This window comes from Hyperolius riggenbachi, chromosome 12, assembly GCF_040937935.1.
Source record: "Hyperolius riggenbachi isolate aHypRig1 chromosome 12, aHypRig1.pri, whole genome shotgun sequence".
Taxonomy (NCBI): Eukaryota; Metazoa; Chordata; class Amphibia; order Anura; family Hyperoliidae; genus Hyperolius; species Hyperolius riggenbachi.
Genome location: NC_090657.1, coordinates 13,373,599 through 13,394,244, shown reverse-complemented (window position 1 = coordinate 13,394,244; position 20,646 = coordinate 13,373,599). Strand labels below are relative to the sequence as shown.

The 20,646-nt window shown below is 43.8% G+C and overlaps 2 protein-coding genes across 5 annotated transcripts in view; one reads left to right on the top strand and one right to left on the bottom strand.

Annotated features, from left to right (window-relative positions):
- The window catches only part of SLC4A1 (solute carrier family 4 member 1 (Diego blood group)), a 184,421-nt gene extending 172,824 nt beyond the window's left edge, over positions 1 to 11,597 (bottom strand). Inside the window, exon 1 of the mRNA XM_068263166.1 lies at positions 11,514 to 11,597. The gene's annotated coding sequence lies outside the window, so the exon portion shown is untranslated. The remainder of the gene's footprint in view (positions 1 to 11,513) is intronic.
- Positions 1 to 20,646, top strand: part of RUNDC3A (RUN domain containing 3A) — a 183,380-nt gene that overhangs the window by 45,555 nt on the left and 117,179 nt on the right. The window lies entirely within an intron of this gene.

Here is a 20,646-nt window from a genome sequence, read left to right as displayed (position 1 = left end):
CACAGCGCTCGGTTCCTTGGTACCACCATCACGGACAACCTGAAGTGGGATGCGAACTCCTCCGTAATTCAAAAGAAAGCCCAGCAGAGGCTGTTCTTTCTCAGGCAGCTGAAGAAGTTCGGGATGTCGCAGGAGCTAATGATCAGCTTCTACTCTGCCACCATCGAGTCTATCCTTTGCTCCTCCATCATTGTCTGGTACTCCGGGGCTAATGCAAGGGACAAACACAAACTCCAAAGGGTAATCAGTGCTGCTGAGAAGATCATCGGGTCACCCCTGCCGCCCCTGGACATCCTGCAGTCATCTAAAATGAGGTCCAGGGCAAACAGGATCATTCAGGACCCCTCCCACCCGGGCAGTCGCTTCTTCGTCCCCCTTCCTCTAGGTTGCCGTTATAGGACCATTCTCACCAAAACCACGAGGCATAAAAACACCTTCATTCCCCAAGCGGTTGCTCTACTTAATTCATGCACTTTCCCAACCTGACACCCCCTAATCTCCCTCAGCCACCCCCCTGCGGAATACGCGCACAGAAGGAACTGTCTCCAGCTGGCCACGCAGTACCACATGTCACCGTACAGTAGGTCTGCTTTGCATAAGATAGTCCTGCCAACCTGAACTATGAACTGCTGCTGTCTGTTAAACTGACGTCTGGGTGTCTCTGTAGCTAAGAATCTGTACCATGTGTTGTTTGCCAATTGCTGTCACTGTCTGTCAAACTGCGGTTGTGTCTATGTAGCCATTATCTGTACCATGTTGATGTTGCTTCTTATGCCAATTGTGTTTGATGTTTTTTATGCCAATTGCCGTGTGTCCACAAAAAATTCCGGGTGCGGCTCCTGCCGCACTTGGCGATTAAAGTTGATTCTGATTCTGATTCTGATTCTGATACTTCCGAGGTGAGGCATTTTTTGGATTGCGGAGGCGTTTCTGCCTCAATGTAAAGTATAGGAAAAACGCAAACCGCTCTGAAAAACGGCAGTTCAGAGCGGTTTTCCAGGCGTTTTTTGTTACAGTAGCTGTTCAGTAACAGCTTTACTGTAACAATATATGAAATCTACTATACCAAAAACGCTTCCCAAAACCGCAAAACGCTAGCTGAAACGCTACAGAAAAATAATAAAAAGCGTTTCAAAATCTGCTAGCATTTTGCGGATCTGCTAGCGGGTTTTGGTGTGCACCGGGTCTATAACAATATTTGGAGCCGCGGATCTGCTCTATATGCCCTTGAGAGATTAGGAAGAACTTTTGTTTTCTGCCCTCCAAACTTGTTAGATGTACTGTATTTTTTGGACTATAAGACTCACCTTTTCTTCCCCAACAGTGGGGAAAAAGTCACTGCGTCTTCTAGCCCAAAGGCAGGGAGTTCCTGACATGTGAACGCCTGCCAATACTAACCTCCAACCTGCCGCAATGTCGGGGACTCCCTGTACTGTGCCCATGCAGAGGGGGACACAGGGGGTGCAAAGGGGCATAGAGGATTACACAAGGAGGTCACAGTGAGACACAAGAGGTACAAAGGGGACATAATCCACAAGATGCCCCTTCACCATGGATGCACCAGGTTTAGTATATATTTTTTTCACCTGGTTTTTGATCTTTAAGGCTGCTTACACACAGGGGCGTTACAGGCGCACGTTAGTGCGCCTGTAACGCTCCCCCAACGCACAGCAATGTAACACAAGTGGGCTGTTCACACAGCCCACGTTGCGTTACATGTAACGCTGCACGTTGTCGGAAAGGTGCAGCATGCTACGGCGTTAGAGCGGCTATAGCCGCGTTAGACTGTTTGCATATGCTCAGTGGGGGGCGGGGAGAGCCAGCTACAGTAGCCGTGCACATGGCTACTTAATATTCACTGCACTGGCGGGCGCCGATTGGCCGGCGGGACCACGTGATGCGCAGTGTCTCGCTCCGCATCACGTGGTCCCGCCGGCCAATCAGTGCCACTCTGGGAGACATTATAGGGATAGAGCCGCCTAACGCGGCTCACTCTACCGTCGGCTCTTGCAGCACCATACGTTGTGTTAGGTGCACGTTATGCGACCTTAACGTGGCACCTAGCGCAACGTCTTGGTGTGCAAGTAGCCTTAACCTAGGGGCGTCTTATAGTTCAAAAAATTGTGTAGAAAAAAAATCACCTTCTGCAAAACATCTGCATGCTGTCGCTATGCCGCCTAAAATGAGCACACATACACACATAACGGTAATTTTTCTAGCTGTATTTAATCAAGGCAACTAATAACAGAATCAGGTTTTTTTGCCAAGTACGACTGTGTCATGCCTGGAATTGGGTTTGGCATATAATACAGCTCAGAATGGACATAAAGAAAGGGAAAAAAGTACCGTATACTGTACATAGACAAGTAAACCAAAATAGCAGCTTTGACAAGAAATAATAACACAGAAACACTGTACCAGCAGCAGGTTTAACAAGATGCTTTAGGTGACATGATACAAATAATTCAACAGCCAAGTGAAAGAGTAGATATAATGGCAACAGTTCAGAAAATCTGTGGAATGACCTGAAGATTTCAATCCACCAATAATTACCATCCGACCTGACTGAGGCCTAGTTCAGTAAGTTCACACTACACAGGGCCGGCACTACCATAGAGACAAAGGGGGCAATTGCCCTAGAGCCTGTAGGGGCCCCCAAAGTGTCTCCCCCATCACAACTATTTCTCCCTGGGGACTCTGCACAGTATTATGTAGAGCAGCGTCTCATCTATGCTGGGAGGCAGGTGAGAAGCTACGTTGCCAAAGACTCTGCCCCGGGGAGCACAGTGTACTTGGGAGGATCAGGGGCCCAGGAGGGAAATTTGTTGCAAAAAAGGGCCCCTAATGCCGCTTTTTGGTCTATTGGGGGCCCCCGGATTTATTCTGCCCTGGGGCCCCACCGTTACCAGAACCAGCCCTGACACTACAAATCGTTAGCACAAAGAGCTTTTGTGACCGATTTTGTGAAGCGATTTGCATTTTTTACAAGCAAGCAATATTCTATGCGTTATTGTTTTGCGATTTTGTGTGTGCAGACAAACAGGAAGTGCACTCTTTGACCCGGAACTACATGTCTTTTAAGGCTAGCTGCACACATAACATAGCGTGAAAGGCTGCGTCTTATGTCATCTTTTATGTTCATGTTGTGTGCGTTTTTACTGCATTTTTGGTGCATTCGCGGTTTTTTACCGCAGTTGTTTTAAGCGTTTTGCGTGCGTTTTAATGCATTTACGGTTCGCCAATGCGTTTGTGATTTGTCGCATATGCTTTTTTATGGTTTTTCAAGCGGCTTTCTTTTGCCTTTTATGCAAATCATTAGGAAGACAACAGGAAGCAGAAATACATCATATAACAATTTTTTTCAAAAAACGTATGGAAAAACGCATGAAAAACGCATACCATTGCGTTTTCCATTGACTTTCATTATGTGCGTTTTTGATGCGTCTATGAATATTATGCAACATAACCAGCTTTTTTAAAACACAGGTTTAAAACTCATATGCGTTTTTTTTTATATGCGTTTTTTCCTGCGGATCATAGACTTCCATTAGCGACAAAAAACGCAGTGTTTTCTGCAATGCTAGCGTTTCTGCTGTGTGTGCACCCAGCCTACAGCAAATTTGCCTGAGAAGTGTTCACAAAATCGCTGTTCAGAGTGTTTTTAAAGCGGAGTGTTTGGCCTGGTGCACACTAAAAACCGCTAACAGATCCGCAAAATGCTAGCAGATTTTGAAACGCTTTTTCGTATTTTTCTGCAGCGTTTCAGCTAGCGTTTTGCGGTTTTGTCTAGCGGTTTTGGTATAGTAGATTTCATGTATTGTTACAGTAAAGCTGTTACTGAACAGCTACTGTAACAAAAACGCCTGGCAAACCGCTCTGAAGTGCCGTTTTTCAGAGGGGTTTGCGTTTTTCCTATACTTAACATTGAGGCAGAAACGCATCCGCAATCCAAAATCTGCAGCAGCCCGGGAGTATGCTTTTCTGCAAAACGCCTCCCGCTCTGGTGTGCACCAGCCCATTGAAATACATTACCCTAGCGGATCCGCACCCGCAAGCGGATCGCAAACCGCAGCGGAAACGCTCCGGTGTGCACTAGGCCTTTGTGTTTAAAGCGGTTGGCAAATTTTCATATACTTTGCATTGAATCCCAGTCGCCCAGAAATGGTGCAGGCCCTGCGATAGGGGAAAGAAAAGCTCATCGCTTATGTGAGAACACTCGCCTAGGATTTCCTTACACAAGTGCTTTTACATTGACTTTAAAAAAGCTAGCGATTTTAAATAGCGATTTAAAAAAAAAAAACAAAAAAAAAAATGTGGTTCACACTGCAAGAGCTTTTTTAGCGCTAGTGATTTGAAAAGTGTTTGCTAATGCAATGCCATGGGGGATTTTTATAAAAATCACATCACTCAAGTGAGGACAAACTCATAGCATTACATTAGCAAGAGCTTTTCAAATCACAAGCGTTTAAAAAAAAAGCTCTTGCCGAATGATCCATCCCTAAGGGTACTTTCACACTGGGATGTTGGGTTTTGATGCGACGTTAAAGTTGCAATGCAAAAGAACAACGCAACGTCCCAAAAATGTCACAACTCAACTCTATGCCCTGTTATCGTCGCATACAGTAGAGCATACAGGCAATGAAAAGTATACTTCCAGGTCATTACTGAGCATGTGCAAACAGTCCACCGCAGCTAATAACGTGTATAACGCACAGCATGCAGCACTTTCTAATAACGCTACACGTAACACACAAACGCAACGTGTGCACTATGAATGTCACACAGACTTTGTGTTGCTGTGCGTTAGTCCACGGTAAAACTTTTTGTAACGCGCGACTTTAACGTCGCACTGTGAAAGAGGCCTGAGGACTGGAACCCGCTAGAGGGTTTGGGTTTTTTTGGAGCATTTAGGGAGCGATTTAAAAACACTAGCAATTTCCCTAAACGCTCAGCTATTGTTAACCATCTTAGCGGTATGGACGAGCTCAGCTCGTCCATCACCGCCGATGGCTGCCGCTCAGGCCCTGCTGGGCCGATTTTGTTCAAATAAAGAGCAGCACACGCAGCCGGCACTTTGCCAGCAGCGTGTGCTGCCCGATCGCCGCCGCTCTGCGGCGATTCGCCGCGAGCAGCGGCGAAAGAGGGTCCCCCCAGCCGCCTGAGCCCAGCGTAGCCGGAACAAAAAGTTCCGGCCAGCGCTAAGGGCTGGATCGGAGGCGGCTGACGTCAGGACGTCGGCTGACGTCCATGACGTCACTCCGCTCGTCGCTATGGCGACGATCTAAGCAAAACAAGGAAGGCCGCTCGTTGCGGCCTTCCTTGTTTATTCTGGGCGCCGGAGGCGATCGGAAGAACGCCTCCGGAGCGCCCTCTAGTGGGCTTTCATGCAGCCAACTTTCAGTTGGCTGCATGAAATAGTTTTTTTTTTAATTTAAAAAAAACCCTCCCGCAGCCGCCCTGGCGATCTTAATAGAACGCCAGGGTGGTTAATGGATGGCCAAATTCCACTGGAGTGATTGCGATTAGCAAAATCGCAAACACAGAACATGCAGCATTTTTCAGCGCTAGCGTTTTGGGTTAGCGTTTTTGCAATGTAAAGTATATAAACACTGGCATAATCGCTCATGAATCGCTATACAGAGCGATTTTGCAAGCGTTTTTAAATTACTGCACACTGTAAAAAAAAAATTCAAATTAATTGAAAGGACCAGTCAGAATTAAAAACTCTAATCGCAAATCGCTACACAATTGCTGCCAAAACGCTTACATTTTTTAAAATCGCTACTAAAATCGCCAGCAATCGCTCATGAAATCGCTTACAAAAGGCTCATTAAAAATGCTTATTAAAAACGCTAGCGATTGCGATTAGCGATAGCGCTTTGAAGTGGGTTCAATGCCTGTGCCTAGACAGTTCTGTAAAGCAAGGTGGACAAATATTGCACCATCTAGATGTGCAGAAATGGTAGAGAATGAACCCAACAGGAGCAAGGTTGTTATAAGAAAAAGGTTTTTCCACAAAGTACTGATACAGATGCTGATCCTGCATCCATCTCAGTGATTCTGTTATACTTCCCTTTTTTGTTTTTGTTTTTTTGAACTATTCCTGTTCTATTCCAGTGGGCTGTTAATTTGAATTGAGTAAACACAAATAGCATGGGTAAACTATTACGGTATTTTGATGCTGCAAAGCAAAGAAAAAAAAAAGATTTTGAAGTCTGCAATTTTTTTTTCTGTAAGTACTGTACATTTCTGCAAAGCTGATGTGCAGACATTGAAGACGCTTTACAAAAACAGCTATATCAGCACCACAGGGTGGAGCGCAGCTGGGCGGAGAATGGAAAACAATGTGCTACGAAGGCATTATTTAAATAAGAGCGGCAAAACTCACACGCCACAAACTGTTATCAGCTCTGGCAAAAGGCAAAGATATACTATGCGCAGTATCCCGTAGCAACAGCATTTCACCTTGAAATGGGAGTACCCTCATCGGAACACTCCCTTTGGCTGCTATGATACCGTTCACAATGCAGTTAGCAAACCTAATGGTGTTTTATGGTGTTATATTTGTAACAATTACTGGGGGAATATAATAGTGCGCAGATTTACAAAGTGTTAATTCTGCTTAAACTTCATAGAAAAAGTAACCTGTTATAAATGCATGGCCTGTATTGCATTTGTCGTTAGACTGACTGTATTAAGAAAATGGATGGATCCATAGCAACCAGGAGCAAATATTATGTCAGAGCTCTGATCGTCGTGTAACAAACAAGAGCTATATGGAGGCTGCCATGTTTATTTCACTTTAAAAAATGCCAGTTGCATGGTTGTTTCTGTTGAATTTGGGACTGGCATGCAGCTGGCGGAGGCGAAGCAGCTGATCTGAATACTAGTTCAGGGTTACTGATTCACAGTACATTACAGGTGGAGCAAGATGCCTCCCATATTCTGCAGTCATGACAAGACAAGACAAGACAAATAACATTTATATTGCGCTTTTCTCCTTGCGGACTCAAAGCGCCAGAGCAGAGCAGCAGCCACTAGGGCGCGCTCTATAGGCAGTAGCAGTGTAAGGGAGACTTGACAAAGGTCTCCTACTGAATTAGTGCTGGCTTACTGAACAGGCAGAGCCGAGATTCGAACCCTGGTCTCCTGTGTCAGAGGCAGAGCCCTTAACCATTACACCATCAGCCAACAAGTCATGGTTTCTTTAACTTTAAGGAGGAACTGTCACGAAAATCTTAAAATGTAAAACACATACAAATAAGAAGTACATTTCTTCCAGAGTAAAATGAGCCATAAATTACTTTTCTCCTATGTTGCTGTCATTTACAGTAAGTAGTAGAAATCTGACATTACTGACATATTTTGGGCTAGTCCATCTCTCCATAGGGGATTCTCAGCATGGCCTTTATTCTTTATAAAGACATTCCCTGAAAAGTCTTTATACAAAGATGCTGACCAGCCTCCCTGCTCGCTGCACACATTTTTGGCAGTTGGACGGAGCAACTGCCATTCCCTAAGTGCGTTTTGAAAATAAGGAAATCCCTGTGAACCCCCCATGAGATGGGCTAGTCCAAAACCTGTCATTTGTCAGATTTCCAATACCTACTGTAAGTGACAGCAACATAGGAGAGAAGTAATTTATGTCTCATCTTACTCAGGAAGAAACCTACTTCTTATTCGTATGTGTTTTAAATTTCTAAGATTTTCGTGACCATTCCTCTTTAAGGCTGGATTTACACTTAAATGTATTGCGTTGAGTTGGGTTGAGCTGCGTTGCAGCATGCAGTGGGATGCAACGCATCTGTGTAAATCCAGCCTTAAAAAATGAGACGTGATTGGTTGCATATTTGTACTATCCTAATAAATAAGGCTATTTGCTAAGTTCAAAGTGGGAGTTGCATTGTGTTCCCTGTGACAGCAGGAGCGCAATACAACACTCGGGAAATCAATGCTTCATGTTATGCTCACCTTGCGTCGCATGCAGAGAAGTACAGTGAAGCATACAGTCAATGAAAAGTAGGCTTCCCTGTTCATGTGTGCTGTAATATGTACGAACAGAGGCGCCAAGCAGAGTAAAACCATGTTCTAAAAATGATAAAAAGAGGGAAGTCGAGGTGGACTTACCTCCCTCTGGTAGTGGACATATATTCTAATGCAGAGTAAAACATATACTATTTATTTACAGCTCCATAAAATCGCAACGCGTTTCGCGGTCAACAGTCCCGCTTCATCAGGAAGGACAGGAGCATTTAAAACTGGTTCAGGTCCATAAAGCGTGTGAGCGCCTCTGTTCATGTGTGCGTTATGCAGTAACGCATCGCATGCAGCACATTACAATGCCGCACACCGTTATACCGCGACGCTCCCTCCACACTGTGAATGTCGCAAAGGTGGTGCATTGCAGTGCGGCAAACCGAGTTACAATGTAGCCATTATGTCACAATGCGCCACTGTGTACGTAGCCTAAATTCACTAATTTGTATGAATATAAAACGAGTGCTAAGGGTAATTGTGCTGACCATAATGTTATACCCACCAATCCCCTCATCTCCGGGCTGGAACCCCCTAGCGCCATTTTCTGAGCGTTTATTGAGCAATTCAAACCTCTAGCGATTTCCCTAAATGCTCAGCTAATGGATGGGCCAAATTCCACTGGAGCGATTGCGATTACCAAATCGCAAAACGCAGGACATGCAGCATTTTTAGCATTTAGCGTTAGCGTTTCTATAATGTAAAGTATATAATCGCTGGCCTAATCGCTCATCAAAACCTACACAGAGAGATTTTGCCAGCGTTTTTGAAGTTTCTGCACACTGTAAAAAAATTAAAATGAATTGAAAGGACCAATCAGAAATAAAAATGCTAACCACTACACAATTGCTGGCAAAACCTTACACTTTTTAAAATCCCTACCAAAACGCTCATACAAAACGCTAGCAATTGCGATTAGCGATAGCGTTTTGTAGTGAGTTCCAGGCCTCACACAGATTTAACATTCCGAAATGACTTTAAATAGCCGTTAAAGGGGAACTGAAGTAAGTGGTATATGGAGGCTGCCATATTTATTTCCTTTTAATCAATACCAGTTGCCTGGCAGCCCTGCTGGTCTATTTCTCTGCAGTAGTATCTGTATAACACCAGAAACAAGCATACATCTAGTCTTGTCAGATCTGACTTTAAAGTCTGAAACACCTGATCTGCTGCATGCTTGTTCAGGGGCTATGGCTAATAGTATTAGAGGCAGAGGATCAGCAGGGCTGCCAGGCAACTGGTATTGCTTAAAAGGAAATAAACATGGCAGCCTCCATATACCTCTCTCTTCAGTTCCCCTTTAAGATACCGCAACTCTATGTCTGGGTTATATCAAACCGTGGTGAGAATTGCTGTGGTTTGTGCTACTGCAGTCATGCACATACACACACAGCAAGCAATTACTTTTAATAAAACCACAACTGCTTAAATTTATAAAAAAAATGTAGGAGTTATCATCAGATCGGATATGATGAGTGGTGAAACCTTTGCCACGTTCTAGACAGTTACAAAGTGCAGATTCAGTGTCGCCACATTGTTTTATTGGGCAGCGATCCTCAGCCTTGATACATAAAGTAACGTGAAATTCCGCATGTCTGTTTTACCATCTAATCAGATGTGTTTAAGTATCTATACACCAAAGCTGGCCATACACTATTAGATTATGGAAAGATTCTTTCGATGCCTAGATTCAGAATCTGTCATCGATTGTAAGAAATACTACATACTTGTTCAATTGTATATCGTGATCAACTGGAATATACAGTCAATAAAATTACATTGTTTTCAATAGATTTTTATGACATTTTATTTTATTTAAGTATTTATTTATATAGCGCCAACATATTACGCAGGGTGTACAGAGTATATTGTCTTCTCACTAACAGAGGGGCTCACAATCTAGTCCCTACCATAGTCATATGTCTATGTATGTATTGTGTAGTGCATGTATCATAGTCTAGGGCCAATTTAGGGGGAAGCCAATTAACTTATCTGTATGTTTTTGGGGTATGGGAGGAAACCGGAGTGCCCGGAGGAAACCCACACAGACAGGGGGAGAACATACAAACTCCTTGCAGACGTCACCTGGCTGATATTCGAACTGGGGACTCAGCGCTGCAAGGCGAGATCGCTAACCACTACGCCACCGTGCTGCCTAGTTAATGTCAAATTGTGAACATGAACAGTGATGTAAAGACCACAACACTATAAGAGTACATCTAACATTGTCCACATCAAAGGGCATTGTACAGACCAAACACAATCGACCAATGACAAAACAAGAACAAACAGCCAGTCATGGCAAGGTCAAGGCTTGTCCTTTCAATAACGATACACCGGCAGTACAACTAAGTCAGGACCCATTTAAATTATTTATTTTTTTCATGTTGTAAATCTCTTTAAAAATAGGAGCATAAAACACATTAAAATTCAATTAAAATGTGCATCCTTCTATTTACTCTAAGCTCTGAAAAATACTGATATAAATAACTCTTACAACAACAGTAGAAGTAATGGTTGACAAGCATTAGTCCGTTTGGTTGCATGCAGCATAAAGTCTTCCGCTATAACAGGCAGGTTAGAAGAGATATGGGATATTTGATCACTTCATTTTGTTATAGTAATGATGAATAGTTGAAAACATTGTTTTATAATGAGATGAATCCATCAGGCAGTGATGTCCACTAGTCCGAAATGATCCATAACAATAATCCAGCTTTATTAGCCTAACTATTCTAATCTGCTCTGGTTGATTTATGGTTGGGTTGTACTAGGTTTAGGCTACTGCGTTCCATGACTGGTAGAGTCAATCGCCCAACCCTAAGACCCCCCTTGGTGGTGCCTAACCCTAAATCCCCCCCTTAGTGATAGCTTTATTGTGTGAATAATAATGTTTTACGAATAGTAAGTGATAACCTTTTAAATAATGTTTTAGTTAAATACGAAAGATCTGTTTAGTATGTTTGTAACCATTATTCGTCAGTTTTAGCTATTACTCGGTTTATCAGATGGATAATAGTGTTTTATAAATATTCAGTGTGAAAAACGATATGTTATGATTTTGTTGTTGTGCAGTTTATTTGGTGGATAATAAAGTTTTACAGAGTGTTAATAAAAAAAAGTATATTACAATTTGTTGACGGCTTTATATGTTGAAAATAATGATTTATGAGTGATTATTTAAATATTACATTACGATTTAACTCAAAACTATGAATAAGTATTGTTTTATGTTACTGGTCGCCGGCAAAGTTGGGAAACCTAAATTATCACGGATGCAGTTTGAAAGCGTGAATTATCAAACGATATTTAATATGGGAGTCAATGGCGGCGCCCTTTTTGTCCACCTGCCTCATGCGCCCAAATTTCCTGTCACCGAGTCCATCACCTCACACCCCCAAACACATGCTACTAACCCAACTGAACCCAACCACTGCAACCACCTAAAAGCCAGTAATTAATAACTTATTGGGACTTACCTGAGTACCAATGTCAGAGCTCCTGTCCCACGTTGGATCTCACTCTCGTGGGACCAAATGTTACTTCCAAAAAAACCCAAAAACCCCTGAGTCACTGAAGTCTCTCAACCTCCTCCTTCTGTCAGAACTGAGCCTTATCTTCATATACAGACTGCTCCATCAAACCTCCACCTCTCCTCACCACCTCTTGGACGCTGTTTCCAATACATCCAACTACTTCACCTTTCACTCCCCAGAACAAGAATTCCATTACATCAAGTGCTTTTGGGGGGCTGAGTTACTCTCTAAAGTGTTGCTGATAGGTTGGCCAAAAATGGCTTTAAAAGTCCAGATAGTCATCTGGAAGCACCCTCAGAGCTCTAGATCTCTTTCTCGGCACGTTATAACTTTTTGCTGCTGCCCATTTTACTTTAGAGTCTCCATATCACTGTTTTTTTTCTCTCTCTCCTCCGTCTAATTTTTATCTTTATTATTCCTCTGTTTACACCTAAAGCATTCCATTTAGATAATAGAATAATTTCTGTTCCTGTCATGGAACTCTTTTTTTCTTGCCTCAGAGTTTTTCTTTTGTCTATAATTTTTTTTAATTTTTAGTTTTGATTGAAAAAATGTCTATCTAACCCCATCGTCCCCATGCCAGCTGGGATGGACAGACTGGCCAGAGCCACTTCACCCCAAGGTGGTTTTTACCCTAACGGACAAGAGCGATTTTCACCTTTCAGTGCTCCTCCCTTTCATTTGCCAATAACTTAATCACTACTAATCACAATGAAATGATCTATATCTGTTTTTTTTTCACCAACCATTAGGCTTTTTGGGGTTGATATTTGTTTTCAGTAATTCATTTATTTTTTATGCATTTTAAAGGGAAAAACAAGGGGGAAAAAATGAAAAAATACACTATTTCTTCAATTTCATCCTCTATAGTTTTAATATAAACACTGTTACTGTGCATAAAACCCACACATTTTATCTGCCTATTTGTCCTGGTATCACAAGCTTTTAATTATGTCCCCTGTACAAAGTATAATATTAGGAAATAATGTATTTTTTTTCTATGGTGTTTTTTTATTTTTTCACTATTTTCACGTGCACGGGAATGCACGCACACACGGGAGCGCGCATGTGCATGCAGCACTGCCTGACTTATAAAAACGTCCAGGAGCCATTAGAGAGACTCTGAAGTCTCCCTATAATGAGGTTTTTAGTTTAAAAACCTCATTAACATTATAGTCCGACCTAAAACGCCGCAGAACCGCGGCTGAAAACCCCCTCGATTACCCCAAACTCACGGGGGTACAGGGCAGGCAAAATCCACGACTTCTATGCGCGTCAATCAGCGCATATCTCCGCCTCTCCCCGCCCCTCTCAGTGAAGGAAGACTGAGAGGGGCGGGGGAGAGGCGGCTATCCAGGCTGATTGACGCGCATAGAGGCGGAGCTGCGCTGCCTCTATGCGGAAGTTGCCTGCCCTGTACCCCCGTGAGTTTGGGGTTATCGAGGGGGTTTTCAGCCGCGGTTCTGCGGCGTTTTAGGTCGGACTATAATGTTAATGAGGTTTTTAAACTAAAAACCTCATTATAGGGAGACTTCAGAGTCTCTTTAAGAGGCTCTAGCAGGACGTTTTTATAAGTCAGCTTGTCATTAAGGGCTCGTTCCCACTGTTGCGACACGATTTCGGCCGCATTCCGACGCTTGTAAAAACGCATGCGTTTTTACCCGCGATTTCGCATGCGATTTCGCATGGCAGGGTGCCATGCGAAATTAACCATGACACTGCCAGGGCAAAATAAAATTGAAAAAGGTGCGAAATCGCACGCGAAATCGCGGGTAAAAACGCATGTAACAAACGCATGCGTTTTTACTATTAAATACATTAGCGGCGATTCGCACAGATTCCCGACGCAGGCGAAATCGTTGGCTCTTTTGTGCGTTTTTTTACCGCTGAAAAAAACGCACCTCAACAACGCTACAGTGGAAACAGGCCCATCCACTTGCATTACATGTGCGGATCTGCATGCGTTGGACGCATGCAGATTCGCGATAGTGGGAACGAGCCCTAAATGGTTAAACAATACTAGCCCATACAGTTGACACTCTGCAGCACTCTCACAAAGCCTCTTTGTCTTTCTCAATCTTGTGCTCAGAGAGGTGGGCGTTACTACCCCACGTATGTGGCAGTAGGTGATGGGGTGATTATGGTGGAATCTCAGTGCTCCTGTGATAAGGGGAACCTCAGATATCTGCCCTTTCTTCTAAATAGATAGGCAAGCACAAATAACCCCCCCCCCTTTTTTTTTTTTTTTAACCTGTATTATACTGTATACCTGGGAAAAGGTGCAAAGTGAAATATACCAAGAGTAGAAGCAAAGAAGGATCCGCAGGCCAGACCAGGTAGAAGAAAAATGCTAAAAAAATTTATTTGAAAAATTCCACAAAAACAGTGCAATTATAGCTTATCCTGTCTTCCATTTATTGCACTGTTTTTATGGAATTTTTCAAATAAATTTTTTTAGCTTTTTTCTTCTACCTGGTCTGGCCTGCGGATCCTTCTTTGCTTGTACTCTTGGATTGGATTGGCTTCCCAGCAGGGCCTGCGCTACCATTAAGGCAAAGGAGGCAGCTGCCCCAGGGCCCCAGAGCTTGTAGGGGCCCCCAGTGGCTACAAGAGGAAAACAAATTTCAAAATCGGCCTTATAGTTTTTGAGAAAATCGATTTTAAAGTTTCAAAGGAAAAAAAACCACATTTAAAAACCTGCCGACTTTAATGGTTAATAGCAAATCCACCTTAAATGCTAGAAACCCTAAATTTGCAGGGTATGTTAAGGAGATCATTAGGAATAAGAGGAAAAAACAATTTTTCAAAAAGACCTTATAGTTTTTGAGAAAATCGATTTTAAAGTTTTGAAGGAAAAAAAGTATAGTTTTAAATGCGGTAAATGTCACTTTTAGTAGCAAACCTAACGGTAGTGTAATTTTACATGCATCAAACGAAAGCGCAATAAATTTCCTGACGGAGTTTCCAGGGGGTCTATACGCAGCCGCAGCGCTTTGGCCAGGGATCGCTATACAGCCGCAATATGGCTGTATGAAGATCCCTGGCATGTTTTCCTATTTTCCCAATTTTTTTTTTTATGTTTAGAGTGTGGGAATTTAAAAAAAAATTGTGGGGTCCCCCCTCCTGAAACTTTTTAACCCCTTGTCCGCCATGCAGGCTGGAATAGCCAGAATGTGAAGCTCCGACCGATTGGGGCTTCACACCCTGACTATACCAGCTGCAAAAAAGGTCTCTTAATGCCGATTTTTGTTCCGGGGTATATGTTGGGGGGGCCCCCCAGGTTTATTTTGCCCTGGGGCCCCATTGTTGCTTAAACCGGCCCTGCTTCCCAGATCCTGCACCCACTAGCTGGAGGTGAGGGGGGTAGAGCGTATATGAACCTTTCAAATTTGCAAAGTGAAATATATATTAGAAATAAAAGCTATTATCTTTTAAAAAAAATACTCCTTTTTTTTTAATCTGTATACTTTTATCTTCTGCTCTATAACCTTTTTTTTAACTCCTCTGTGTGTGTATCTTGTGACCCCCATGTAAAGCTAATACAATTTTGGGATGCATTAAAAGGGAAATAAAAACTTGAGATGCTAGCATAATATTGCCCCTGTTTAACTCTCTAGTTAGGCCACATCTGGAATATGGAATTCAGTTCTGGGCACCACATTACAGTAAAAATATTGCAGTTTTAGAGCAGGTGCAGAGACGAGCAACAGGGAGGGGCGATCAGCACACTGGACAGTTGGAACTGTGTCTCATGCTCCCTGTCTCCTCCTTTCAACCAAAAAGATGGCTGCCCCATGAAAAAGATGGCTGCCCCCATGAAATCACAAACATTTGCCTGTTCTTTTAAAACAGGGTGGGCAAGAGATTATATTACCTATCTGTTTTAATTAACATAACTAATGTAACTTAATGACAGTGTGTCTGGTTAGGCTGAAGTTCCCCTTTAAGCTCTTCCATTCTTCCACAATCTTGATTCTAGGGTTTCCCATCTCTTCCCGCCAAACCACCTCGGCAACTTTGCTGACACCTACAGACACCCTCACTGACAAGGAGAGGGGCATGTCATATATTTTATTATTTAAAAAAATTTGAATCAGATGAAAAAGAACTTGATAGAAAAAAAAAAGTACAACCAAGTTCTTTCTTTCAGTGCCAGAAGAGCTGATATTTTCCAGGTAGTGTTAGTTAAAGAGACCAATTAATTATATCATAAGAAACCATAACGATCAGCAGGACTGCTAGGCAGGCAATTAGCAGTGCTTAAAAGAAAATTAGTAGGGCAGCCTCCATGTCCCTTTTACTATAGGGCCACTTAAATAATGTGCTTTGGTCCAGATTTACATCACAGGAGCCTATAGGCACAGAAGTCCTGGCACCTCAGACTCCGCCCTCCATGCATGCAGGCCAGGATTTACATCACTGGAGCCTATAGGCACAGAAGTCCTGGCACCTCAGACTCCGCCCTCCATGCATGCAGGCCTGGATTTACATCACAGGAGCCTATAGGCACAGATGTCCTGGCACCCTAGACTCCGCCCTCCATGCATGCAGGCCCGGATTTACATCACAGCAGCCTATAAGCACAGATGTCCTGACACCCTAGACTCCGCCCTCCATGCATGCAGGCCCGGATTTACATCACAGGAGCCTATAGGCACAGATGTCCTGGCACCCTAGACTCCGCCCTCCATGCATGCAGGCCTGGATTTACATCACAGCAGCCTATAGGCACAGATGTCCTGGCACCCTAGACTCCGCCCTCCATGCATGCAGGCCCGGATTTACATCACAGCAGCCTATAAGCACAGATGTCCTGACACCCTAGACTCCGCCCTCCATGCATGCAGGCTTGGATTTACATCACAGGAGCCTATAGGCACAGATGTCCTGGCACCCTAGACTCCGTCCTCCATGCATGCAGGCCCGGATTTACATCACAGGAGCCTATAGGCACAGATGTCCTGGCACCCTAGACTCCGTCCTCCATGCACGCAGGCCCGGATTTACATCACAGGAGCCTATAGGCACAGATGTCCTGGCACCCTAGACTCCGCCCTCCATGCTTGCAGGCCCGGATTTACATCACAGGAGCCTATAGGCACAGATGTCCTGGCACCCTAGGCTCCACCCTCCATGCATGCAGGCCCAGATTTACCTCACAGGAGCCTATAGGCACAGATGTCCTGGCACCCTAGACTCCGCCCTCCATGCATGCAGGCCCGGATTTACATCACAGGAGCTTATAGGCACAGATGTCCTGGCACCCTAGACTCCGCCCTCCATGCATGCAGGCCAGGATTTACATCACAGGAGCTTATAGGCACAGATGTCCTGGCACCCTAGACTCCGCCCTCCATGCATGCAGGCCCAGATTTACATCACAGGAGCCTATAGGCACAGAAGTCCTGGCACCTCAGACTCCGCCCTCCATGAACCTACAAACGCCATCCGAACTGCACCACAAGTGTGCTGGCTGTCCCCGCTGTCACTTCTCCCTTACCTCCCTTGCTCTTCATAGCTACAGGTGTCCCTTGGCATTAGGTAGCCAGAGGTATCCTCAGTATTAAGTAGCTAGTGGTGCTCCCACTGAAGGGAAATCTCACCATTAGAATGCCAAGAACTGGGTAAGTAACCTCTCATTTATGCTCTGCTCGGGACTCTTGGATAGGGAAGAAAGGAGGGAGGCACTAGTGGAGAGGAGTAAGTCACTTTTCCATCGCCAGGCGCCTGTAGGCATATGCCTTCAGTGCCTTATGAAAAATCAGGCCCATACTCTGTGTAGACATAATCTATATTTCAAGCTGAAAATAAACTTACCGTACCTTCATTGCTCCATTATTGTTGGAAAAGGTGATCCTCTTGGGATGCAGAATATTTGCATATCCTTGATGTTCCGGGGAGGTGAAATATGATGACATCATCGCATTCAGTTCAGTTCTGTTGTGTTACAAGGGGCGTGTCGGTGTCCTCTCTTTAGGCACCTAACAGCCCTGCAAAAAATGGCAGTCTCCGAACTGGCACTGCTGAGATACTGCTTCAGCACCACAACCTGCATTTAGTTTCACAAAATCGCAGCAATCCTGGGACCGCTCCTTGCGAACTAAACACAATGGCCATTGGGGACAGCAAAACCATATTTTCTGGCGTTCTGCTTTTGTGCTTGGGGAGCTCTAAGGTATAGAAGCATAACAATATTGAGCCAGCCAGTGTACCTTACTGAACACTTTGGTACAAACCTAAGATAAAATGACTTGGTTCCAAAGCTGGAAAACTACTTAAGAATTGTGTATATATATATATATATATATATATATATATATATATATATATATATATATATATATATATATATATATATATTTTATTACAATACCTGCAGCATAATCTATTCTATATTTTGGAAAAGCGGTTGAGAAAATAAGGATCTCAACATCTAAGCAGGGCAGTCGTTAGGCATTGGCCAGGATATTATCAGAGCGTTCACGTTATCCTGCAGCCCTGACTACTGAGTACAACACCTGCCATGTATGATGTATTTCAGCAGGATATAATCCTCTTGTTAAGCATCTAGTTTGGCTAATAGCATATGAAGTCCTTTCCTTTGTGGCCCCCCTGTGGACTCTCCTTCCGTTTCCACAATCTTGCAGTGACACGGAGCTTCGGACAGACTCTACCCAAACAGGCCATGAATTATAGATCTGGGTATTGTCTGGGATCACCTGCGCAGGCTCTGCTCCTGCTGCACTCACTTACAAGCTGCATCACTTTGTATGTGTAACCATAACAAACCAATAAAATAGTGCTGATGACTTAGTTGTCATCCAACAGAAGTGAAACACTGTTACTCAATTACGATTTCTTTAGATTCTACCGCTGGACGGGGAATCGGGATTCTGCTGTGTGGAGAGACAGACAATACTAAAGCCAATAAATAATAAAATGGAAACTGGAGCCCTTCCCAGTTCTACTACAATGTATCATAGCATAATTATCATAGCTCCCAACTGTCCTTTTTCGGAAGGACAGTCCCTCTTTGGAAACCCTGCCCCTCTGTCCCTCTTTCTTCCTTGTTTGTCCCTCATTCAGGATTGATGTACAGATCTGTGTAAATATATGTATTTTCTCCTAAACATGCGTTTAAAGCAGTAGGATTAGCCATACTATGCCAGGGAAAATAAACACATATATAAATTTGATAAATACTTGATCTACTTACATAACACACGTATTGTACTGTCCACGTTTTGATTTCAGTGAATGTTATATAGTAAATGAAGAGAATTCTGTTCCTGGCGGGGGCCATGTCTTTTGCCCACAGTTTAGGCTAAATCCTGATGTCATTTCTGCCCTTTACTTTTTTTCTTTTCTCCTCCAATCACTGAGTCACCTCAGCTTTGCTTGTAAACACAAATGAGCAGAGGATAGTGTTTCAGATAAGCAGCCAGGCAGGGAAATAAATGGAAGAGGAGGAATATATTATAGATAAAAAGAACCCCCAGCATGCAACTGTTTGGCACTGACTATTAAAGGGCCAGTGCTCCTCAGGTATGTGATAACTCCAAATCATAACAGCAGAAAAAGTTTTAAAAGTTTTGAATGCAGGATTAGCATCTTTATCACTTAACCTCCCTAGCATTCTGGACGAGCTGAGCTCGCCCAGAGACGCTAGAGGGCACCGCTCAGGCCCCACTGGGCCGATTTGAATAAAAAAAAAAAAACACGCAGCAAGTACTTTGCTTGCTGCGTGTCCTACCCGATCGGTGACGATACCCGACGCGAAAGAGGGCCCCCCCGCAGACCCCGTGCGCAGCCTGGCAAATCGCCGCCAGGCTGCGCTTTGTGGTGGATCGGGAGTCCCTGTGACGTCACGACGCCGATGCCGTCACTCCGTTCGTCGCCATGGCGACGGGGGAAGCCCTAAAAGAGATCCCGTTCAGAACGGGATTTCCTTATGGGCGTGTGGGGGCTGTAACAAGTACAGAAAAGGAGAGAGAGAAAACGCAGGGGTACCAGGAGCCCTTTTGGTGTATTATCGTCAGGTAAATGGCTTAGAAGTATGAATAGTAATTATACTCACAAGTATGGGTTGCTATAGAAGCAACCACTCTGTATGGCATGTAGGGAAGTACCGTCCCCACTCTGTCTTTTTGAAGATTGGTCTCTGCTTCTTTGGAAAAAAGGCTTCACTCATGGATAGTCGTGAAGGATCCCACTAGTGGGGTAATACAAATTTGTATTTCGAGAAGGATAGGAGGCGCCCTTGAGGTTTATTCGATGTTTCCTTATATACGGAGACTTCACTTGATAAAGAATTAGGTTGTTTTATTGACATAAAGCAATTCAGACAATGCGTTTCGCGGTACAAACCGCTTCCTCAGGTCAAATTAAGGTGCTTGGACCTATAAAACTGGATGCCCGGGTGCCCAAAAAGTTGTGGTGTGTTCAGAGTAATGTGCAGTGTTAGTTTTCTGCCACACATAGCGTTTTGCATTTTCGGCCAAAAAGTTCCGTTTTGGTCTCATCTGACCAGAGCACCTTCTTCCACATGGTTGCTGTGTCCCCCACATGGCTTGTGGCAAACTGCAAGCGGGACTTCTTATGCTTTTCTGTTATCGATGCCTTTCTTCTTGCCACTGGGGAGGGTGCAGCTGCATTGGGGGAGAAGATGGCTAAACGGTTGGAGGAGATTTTAAACTAGGATCTGGGGGGAGGCGGGAGGATAAAGTCTCAATATGTAGACAAGATAAGGTAAAAAGACAGTGGGAGCCTAACATTATGGGGGGTGGAGAGGGGGGTGGGGACAGTGTAAAGATTAAGGAGGTTGGTAAAACTTCAAGTAGCCCATTTCGTGTAAACAAAATTGGTAAATGTGTTGGTAAAAATATAAAGTGCATGGTAACCAATGCTCGGAGCCTTGCAAATAAAATAGACGAACTAGAGTTCATTCTGAATGACAAAGGCTATGACATTGTGGGAATAACCGAGACATGGATGGATGAAAGCCATGACTGGATAGCTAATTTAAAAGGATACAATGTGTTTAGGAGGGATAGAACAGGGAAAAAAGGTGGAGGGG